General features: G+C 38.0%; 1 pseudogene; it reads left to right on the plus strand.

Annotated features, from left to right (window-relative positions):
* The first annotated feature begins 5,968 nt into the window (after positions 1-5,968).
* Positions 5,969-7,818, plus strand: LOC140227163 (uncharacterized; annotated as a pseudogene).
* The last annotated feature ends 1,761 nt before the right edge of the window (positions 7,819-9,579 follow it).

Consider the following 9,579-nt stretch of genomic DNA (forward strand, 5'->3'; position numbering starts at 1 on the left):
TTTGTCAATTTCATAACTGAAAATGCGAATTATAATACACTAACAATAGACACTATTATACCTTTATACTAATATTAACTTATGTGTAAATTTAGTGTATACATGGTAGCCTCACGTCCTCGAGTTTACCCGTTGAAACATACCTTTAGTAAACCTTAAATTTGTCCTTTTCTTCTCTGCTTTCTAGCAGAATAGCAGAATATTTTTTATTGCTCGAACAATGCCATCACGTTTAAGCTTTTAATGAATACATTTCGGACGAATGGAAAAGTGAAAGTGGCTCGCTCGCTCTGCCCGTACTTATAGTAAAATGAATAGTTTTCATAAGTTATGATCATAGTCCTTCGCAGTGATTTATTTTTGCTATGTTTAATTCAAGAGAAATTTAATTTAAAATGCTCTATAAACGCGACTTTTATACTCTGTTTTTACAAAAAGTCCTGACCGAGGGAGAGGGGTACCCCCCTCCCCCGCTCGGTCACTTCGCTCCCTCATTGGGATCTCACACTGTCACATAATGTACGCCCGTATGTTATAACCATAGTCCTTCGCACTGAAGTTTTCCCTATGTTTAATTCTCTACAAAATTTGCTTTTAAATGCTTTATAAACGCGACCTTTATACTCTGTTTTCACAAAAACTTCCTACCGTGGTGGGGGCATCCCTCCCCCGCTCCGTCGCACCGTCACATAATGTCATAATCTCACACCGTCACATAATGTACCCCCCGTATGTTATGATCATATATAGTCTTCTAATTGATTTTTGTTTTCCAATGTGTGAATTCCCTAGAAATTTGCTTTTAAATGCTCTATAAACGCGACTTATGTGCTCTGTTCTTATAAAAGTCCCTACAGTGGGAGGGGGGTATACCCCCCTCCCACAACCTCCCACAACCTCCCACAACCTCCCCCCGCTTGGACGCTTCGCTCCCTCGCCGAGGATCTCACACCGTCACATTAATGTACCCCCGTATGAAATAATCATAGTCCTTCGCACTGATCTTTTTTTTTCACTATGTTTGATTTCTTAGAAATGTACTTTTAAATGCTCTATAATCGCGAATTTTGTACTGTGTTCTACAAAAAGGTCCCTACCGTGGGAGGGGGGTATCCCCCCTTCCACACCCTCCCTCCGATTCGGTCGCTTCGATCCCTCGCCGAGGATCTCACATCGTCACATAATGTGCCCCCGTCGACATTTTGCCCCCCCCCCCCAAAAAAAAAAAACAAAAACAAAAACAAAAACAAAAACAAAAACAAAACAAAAACAAAAACCATTAAAAAACAACAACATCAACAACAACAACAACAACAACAAAACAAAAAACAAAAAAACAAAAAACTAGAAGTGTTCCGGCGCGCTTGCATGTATTTAAGTATGTAAGTGTATGCATTGGGTAATAGGCAATTAAGGGCTGTCCTTTGGCTCAGTCGGTAGTGCGTCTGCCTCCAGATCCAAAGGAACCGGGCACTATTCTTGAGTCTAACGGAGTAATGTGTGTGTAATCATTCCGTCCCTTCTAGTAAGAGGCAAATTCAGTTCCGTATGTGAGAAAGTCACAACTCATGCATAATTATAAAAGATCCCGTTTCATCATTCATCACAAATAGTAGAGTGCATATAAACCCGATGAAGTGGTCCCGCCTCACACCCAACTGGACTCCAGTGCACCCCCAGTGCAGCTGAATATGGGCTATCCAGCCATCTTCTCAGATGGAAATAAAACAAACAAACAAACAAACAAACAAACAAACATAAATGTTTGGAGAAATAGTGTAACTTCACCATTAAATAGTAGAATATTATCACTTTTATCTGACCTATTCTATAGCGTCCTCTGAAGTAAACATAAACACATGAATATTGTAGCCAGAAAAAAAGATTTCCTTCTTATTCTTCCTTTTACATGTTTTAGTCAAGTTTTTACTTTTCTTTCAGGCAATCAGCGGAAAGTGCTCATTAAAAAGTTACATTTTGTGCGAACTTCTATTCCGTTATGTACAAAAAACAGCTGTTTCTATTATTATGGTGTGTTGCATTTGCTTGTGGTAGAGTCCTCATAAAAGTGTGACAGTGTCTTCCTCAAACGAATGATTGAGCAATATTTCTGTGAAGGATTATTCTTCAAATTATTTCAATAGAGCTGAAAGTGTTATAGCATATTAATAAGAAGATATCCTTATTTTTGGTTATCAGTGATGTTGTAATCATCTATAAATCCACACTTTTCCTAGATTATGAAATGGTATAAAGCTCCTGCGTGCTTTAAAAAGTTATTCATCTGTGCTCGAACTCTTACAACTTCATGTGTGAATACACGCTGTATCATTCCCGAGCATGTGTATTTGTTTGTTTGAAAATAAATGCAGAAATAAAATTGAATCCAATCAAGTTAACATTATTTGATATCTCTTTTATTATGTTCTTGTTTATTATTCTACGTTTTGTTGTTGGTGTTGTTTTGGGGATTTGTCCGTGTTGTTTTTGCTCTTATGGTAATTCTTATTTTGCTTTTATCTTTGATTATTGGATCACAAACATTGAAATGCCAATGCCATGATTTCTTGAATTAAATGAGAAAGTTATTCGTGAGTATCCCCTTGTTGAAAATTAGTTTGGATGATTCCATCATCTATGCTGTTGCTCTAAATTCTTACAGGTATATAATTTTTTTTTTTTTTTTAATTCAGTGGCCCGACATTTACTAGTATGCCGGGGCCCCGTTTTATCAAGACATGAAATCGATTGTAAATTCCCTTACTGCACAGGCTGCCATAGATTTATGATTGAAATCAACTATATAATCATTTATAACTCTTCGTGAAACAGGGTCCGGGATATATGTATATAAACAAAGAAAGGGAAAACTGACCAGAAGCAAATGATAAATAATGAAAATCTTGAGCAAAGAAAATGGGTTTTCATCCCGATGAAAACCCATTTTCTTTGCTCAAAGTTTTCACTGTACAGCTGTGTATGATTATATCCATTCTGTCTCCTTGTAAATACTCGGTATAAAGGAAAAATGAACCAGGTGAGTCTGTTAGAAAGCGTAATGCCCCTCATGCATTAGTCCATCCTTCGTCGATGTTAATGACTGAAAGGTAAAATACAAAAGGTACTAGTATCCTATTTTAATGCCTTCGTGTGCACGTGTATGTGTATGAATGACGGTTTTCAATACAATGATTGGGTAAAAGTGAACCCTTCTGTCAACCTTTGTCTTTGACCACATACAATATATAAAACTGATTATTTAACTCAAACCAGCAGTCTGATTGGGTGGAATATAGGTCTTTTTATATGTTATATGTCTGATTGTAGGGGGAAGAGAATATACCGATGTGATGAGCTCGGGTCATTTACTCTAAATATTTCCTTTAGGACTATTCTGTATGTAGGCCTATATCATAGCTTACAAGTTACTGGCGATCGGCTTGGCACATTTTTGCTGTAATTTTGTTTCGAAAATTCACTCTGGGAAATATCCCAAATCATATGATAGGAATAAAAATATAGGCCTTATTGTGATTCCATTCAGTCGAGGAAGACGAGGAGAAAGATTGCGATGAAACCAAGTTACATCTCAACACAACACAATCTTTACTCTTTATTATGATTTGAAGTCTCATTAACGAAAGAAATCAGAAAATCTCGCTGACGAAATTATTGTCTGAGCTCAATTAATGTCCCATGAACAGCTCACTGTATACAAGACGAAATTTCATAATGCACTGTGATTTTTGGATGTAGACAGTGTTAGGTGTGGGAAAACCCCGCTTCTATAGATACAAGTGTATCAGGGGTCAGAATGAAAAGGTCATGAAAATGCAGACATTCCACTGAAACAAGTGAAAGCGGCTTGATTCAACGGAACATGTTCTGAGTGCTACGTAATACATCTCTCTGTCCTTAAACTATCTCTTGATATGTTGATAGGGTCTTAACAGTAAGACCACAGTCGATCTAATTTATGTTCGTACCTTCGGTACAGGCTAAACAGACAACAAGTTGTGATCTCATGCCTGAAATATACTTTGGAGCCCAATAGAAATCAGCAATATTGAACCCGGAAGTGCAGTATATTTGGTAAGCATACGAAACAATATCCACACTCGTGCATTCCTATTATGTTGTGCCTGACGCGTAGTTGTACAAATAATGAAAGATCACTAGTTATGATTATTCCTCGTTTATTCCTCTAACTTACTACAAGAGAGAGGTATCAGCTCTCTTTTATAGAACTTCTTGAACTTGATGGTGTCTGCATGCCAGATAAAGGACAAAGTTACTCAAAGAGTGTTTGCTCTTTTGTGGAGCTCATTGGTCCATTTAGTAATAATAATTCTGTTAGAAACGTTCATTTGCCTCAAATGTATTTCGACGCATTTTAGTCCCTCTAAAGTTGTTAACATGAGAACAAAGTTTCGGGAACAATAATGATAAATAAGTAATCTGCAAAGCTGGCAATGAATTGTCAGGATAGCCACAGTCAGATAACGTATGTATACGCTTTATGCTTGTAGCTGGCAAAATGTTGATCGAGTTACAACACCTCGGGATGTTGACATCCGTCAAATTTTATGACGATGTCCATTCCCTCTTCCTTGTTCTCTTTCTTTTGGAGACACGCGTTACTTTCCTCCTTGTATCAAGGATGTTATTATTTTATTCCTCAATGTATTGATTGTGGAGAATTAATGACCTGAAAACGAAAAATCCAGAATTGGCCTTCACTTAAGAAAGTGGAGCAATGAGGGACGTTTGAAGAAGGAGCCGAACAGCTAGATGTTCTGCCACTATATTTTTTTTTTCTTGTTTTGTGTTGTTCTTTTTTTCGGGATGGGGGAGTGTCACCTAAATCAAGATTAGTATTCTAATCAACAATGCAAGGATGGTACCCAGGACGTGGGCATTCCTATTCAGTTGTCACAAAACGAAACTTGGGTTAATATTGCTGGTATAAAGGAAGCCATCAGCGAAATCATGGTAATCAAAACTTTCCCATAGTTTGGAAAATAATCCACCACAACTGACTGCCATCGATCAAAAAAGGAATGAATGATTCTTCTTTTTTATTCCTTTACTACACTTTTTTTAACAGTACTTCCTTGCAACATTATCAACAGATATTCCTATTACATTCCTAAAAATACTCCTATCTGTTATGTTTGTCCATGAAGTTTCCGTAACATAATTTAATGCCAGAAAGAAATATATTCTTTGTGCCTAACTCTGCTCTTAACATAATATGAGATAAATGAATAAAGTTTTGACATGAATTCAAAGACAAACGAAACCATTATCTTCACACACATCAAAACTGTCTCTCAAGAATGTAGATATGAATTCAAGGACACCCTGTTACATTACTCACATGCAACCAGCCAAATTAATAATTGTTTCTAAATACTATAGTTTCTCACATTTCGCTCAGATTTTCATTGATATTTTCTTTTCACATAACTTCTGTTTATATACGATATCGCTTGAGGATATTCTCCCTATAAACATACAAGGTTACGATGAGAAGAGTCATTTCTCCATTATCTGCTCGAATCACCCCCATCGTATTTTAGTGAATGCATCGTAATGGAACTCTTTATTTTATTAGTACTCCTTTAGGAGTTTTAACATGTAGAATCTGATTATATTCTATATAGCAACTAGCAAAATCCTATGACAGGTTCAACAGACAACTACATGTAGTTGATGTGATCTCCTCCACTCCAATGAACCACCATAAATCAGTTTTACTGAGCATACTTAGTAAAACATGGTACACACTACTAATCAACACACCTCTCTTAAATTGTGCCTCTCTTTGTTCGGTGTTAAAATGCCAATTCTAACGTCATGCTTCATATGAACTTCCCAATTTCTAATATTTGGTAAATGCTAATTACATATTTCTGCCGATACTTGTCTGTGTGTTTACCGCTAAGTGTTTCTTTTGCTACTCAGACAGACAGATACCATGGCAACGTTTCATCAAATCAGCAGCCAGAATCTGGAGTGTCCTATCTGTCTGACACTGTTCAACCAACCTACATTACTGACATGTTCACATACTTTCTGCAAAGGATGCCTGGAACAAGTCTCTCAAACTCAGCCAAACCAACAAACAATAACATGCCCTGTATGCAGGAAAGGAACTCCCGTACCCAGTGGAGATGTGAGTAAGTTACAAACAAATGTACCCCTGAATTCTCTCGTGGACGAAGTGAAAACCAAGAATCCAACATAAATTGTGAGATGGACGAAAAGCCGCCAGCTGTGTCCTACTGTCAGGACTGTGCGAAAAATATGTGTAAATCGTGTGAAAAGGGCCACTCTATCTGGAAACCATTCTCCAACCACGAAGTGGTGCTCGTGAGCGAGGTGCTCTCGGGAAAAGTTCCGCTTAGGAGGCGACGGAAATGTAAGACACACCCCAGCGTTGATGAAGACTGTTTCTGTACACATTGCCGGGAGAATATTTGCAGTACGTGTGGCATGCTAGAGCACATGCAAGCAGGTCATCAACTTGAAAAGACAGCTGTTCATGAGGAAAAAGTAATGAAAAATATCAAGGAGTTACAAGAATGGGCAAAATCAAAGAAAACAACCATTGAAAAGCATGTCGATTGCATAGAGACACAACGCAATGAAATAACAACTATGCTGAGAAAGCTCAATGATGACATCGACAAGACGTACGAGGAATACATACAACTATTAACAGACAGAAGAGAGGCGCTGAAATGTCAAGTGCAACGATTGTCTGAAAAATTCGAGAAGGAATTACAAACTATGAAGGAAGAGAGTCGTCAAACAGTCAGTCACATGAACGCTATGGAAGAGCTGGTAACTAACGGTATGAAGGTACCGCTAGAGAAAGATGCCTTGTTTGCCCACGACACGCTGTGTGAGGACTTGAAGAGCTTTCTGGGACGAGATGATCCTGACGACCAATCACCAAGAAGTGTGACAGAACGGGCTAAGAAGATTTCGTTACGTAGTTACATGAAGGTCAATGAGCTTTGTCTTGGAGAGTTGATAGGTTACACGTGGGATGTCAAAGCAGACGTAGAGCTCCCTAACAAAGACAGAATGAACTGTATCACTCGTGCACCAGACGGTAAGATGGCGGTGGGATCGTCTAAAGGAGGAATCAATCTCTACTCCCCTGATGGCGAGTTACAGCAAACCGTGCTAAAGGATGTCAATGTCAGAAGAATTGGATTCCTGTCTGATGGAAGAAGTGTTGTACGTGATGCAAACAACAAGATGTCACTCTACACTCCACAATGGGAGAAGCTCGACGTCACGTTCGAGACGATGAGTTGTGGTGAAGGATTTAATGGTGGTCTTACAGTGAGTAGAGATGGTATCTACGTAGGTCACATGATGCCGACAAAGATCCAAGTATTTACCCCACAGGGTGGTGATGCAGTCAGGGAAATAAGGTGTGATAGATATACACTTTTTGAATTATTCTCCTTTCACACCACGGAGAACCTGATATTGAAAGATGTATCGACTGTCGTGTGTCTTGATTGGAAGGGGAAGAAGGAGAATGTCTTGAAGAAGGAGGGTATGTCAGCCTATCCAGCTGTTTGTCGAGATGATTCTGTCATTGTAGCCTGGGTAAAGCACACGGAGGTTTTAGTCACTGTCGATCGATACACGAGACATTTGGAGCACGTGTGCAATATCATCACTGATTTCAAAATACAAAAACCAGAAAGATATTGGTACTATATACAAGAGTTTGAGTGTGGTGAGATAGCTTTCTGCACTCCAGATAGACTCTACGTGTTTGATGTGATATAATGAGAAATGTGATAGGCCTAGATGATTTTTGTCATGCAGTAGAATGTATGTTGAACTTGAAATGTCGCTACATGGCGACTGGCATGCCTCCGCCATATACATCATGGTTCTGTTAGTAGGTCTATATTTCATCTTGACAACGTGAGACCTCGATTACAAATGATTGGCAAAAATTGAAATGACCTGTTTGGAAGTTTGGCACAACGACAAACGTGTTTAGTATTTACATTCCTTGAACCAGCTTTCATTTTGATGGTTAACTTGTTACAGCCGAAAGCAAGTACCAGTTGAATGGCATGATGTATATGCTGACAATACACAAGTTTTAATTTGATGGAGAAGGGTAATCAGTCCGAAGCAATATTGCAACCCCAGCATTTTATGGCCGACATAAAAATTGGTTAGTTCATAATGGTCTTAAATTTGATACGACTGAGATTCTACACTTCACAAGTAGTTCTATGGGCAGTGAGGTAGTATTGATAGCATCTAATAAAAAGTAACACTCTGATACAGACTGTTGACTCAGCCAGGAACCTTGGTGTGAGACTCGATAGGCATTTAACCATGTCAACTCATGTGAATCAAATTTGCAAAACGGCCTCATTTGCCTTTCACGATACAGTGCACTCCCGTTATAACGAAATGCTCGGGACCGGCCGTTTTCTTTCGTTGTAACCTTCGTTATAACCGAACAAAATTTTTACAGGATAAAAACAAGATAACCACGCATATAATCATATTATGTTTGTTGAATACTCATCATACACTGGAAAACTATGTGAAATGGGATGGTACTTTTTTTATTTCGTTTGGATATTACATTTAAAAGAGAGGATAAAGTTGTTTTTGTCACACAATAAGTCGTATAGAAAATGATAGTTTAGGATTCCGTTACAGTTCGCTATTCCAAAGATTCTTTTCTTCCAAAAGTTCTTTACTCCGAAAGACTCTTTGTTCCGAAGTTTCGCCATTCCCGGGAATCCGAAGGTTTGTTCATTATTATGAAGCTTCGCTCTTTCGACGATTCGTTATTCCCAAAGTTCATAATTTTAAAGATTATATTGTCCGTTTCCGAAGGCTCGTTGATCGGAAAATGAAATGAGTTTCGTCATTCCAAAGGTTTGTAAATGAAAAAATGAGAAAGGTTCTATGTTCCGAAGATTCTTTAATCCGACAGTGAAATAAGATTTGTTATTCCGAAAAAGGTTTGTAAATAAAAAAAAAAAAAGAGAAAGGTTAGTTATTTCTTAGGTTCGGTTATCTTAAGACGATTATGAAGTCTGCAATTCCCAAGTTTTGTTAGTGGACGCACCTTTTTCACCTTTGGATTAACGAAACTTTTTAATGTTCCAATTAACGAAAGTTTAGAATTCCTATCATTTTCTGACTAACGAACCGTCGTAACAAGAACCATATCCCATTAGGCGTTTTCACATCAGCCCGATAAAAATCCAAGCTCGAGATATTTTCTTAATGTCCCAAGTCAGAAAAATAGCGCGCTATTTCGAAACATCGGGCTGATGTAAAATCGCCTATTGTCGGTTTGACGAACTTTAGTAATAACGAACTGTTTGAATAACGCCAAAATGTTCGTAATAATAAACCCTATTTCATTTCCGAACCAACATACATTTAGGTGTATAAGAATCTATGTGTTTTGCAATAAAGTACCTTCTGAACAATAAAACGAACTTTTTTAATTTCAGATTATTGTACATGTATTACAATAATGCAAGTGCCCCTTGGAAACTGTGCAGG

The sequence above is a fragment of the Diadema setosum genome, chromosome 4, assembly GCF_964275005.1.
Source record: "Diadema setosum chromosome 4, eeDiaSeto1, whole genome shotgun sequence".
NCBI lineage: Eukaryota > Metazoa > Echinodermata > Echinoidea > Diadematoida > Diadematidae > Diadema > Diadema setosum.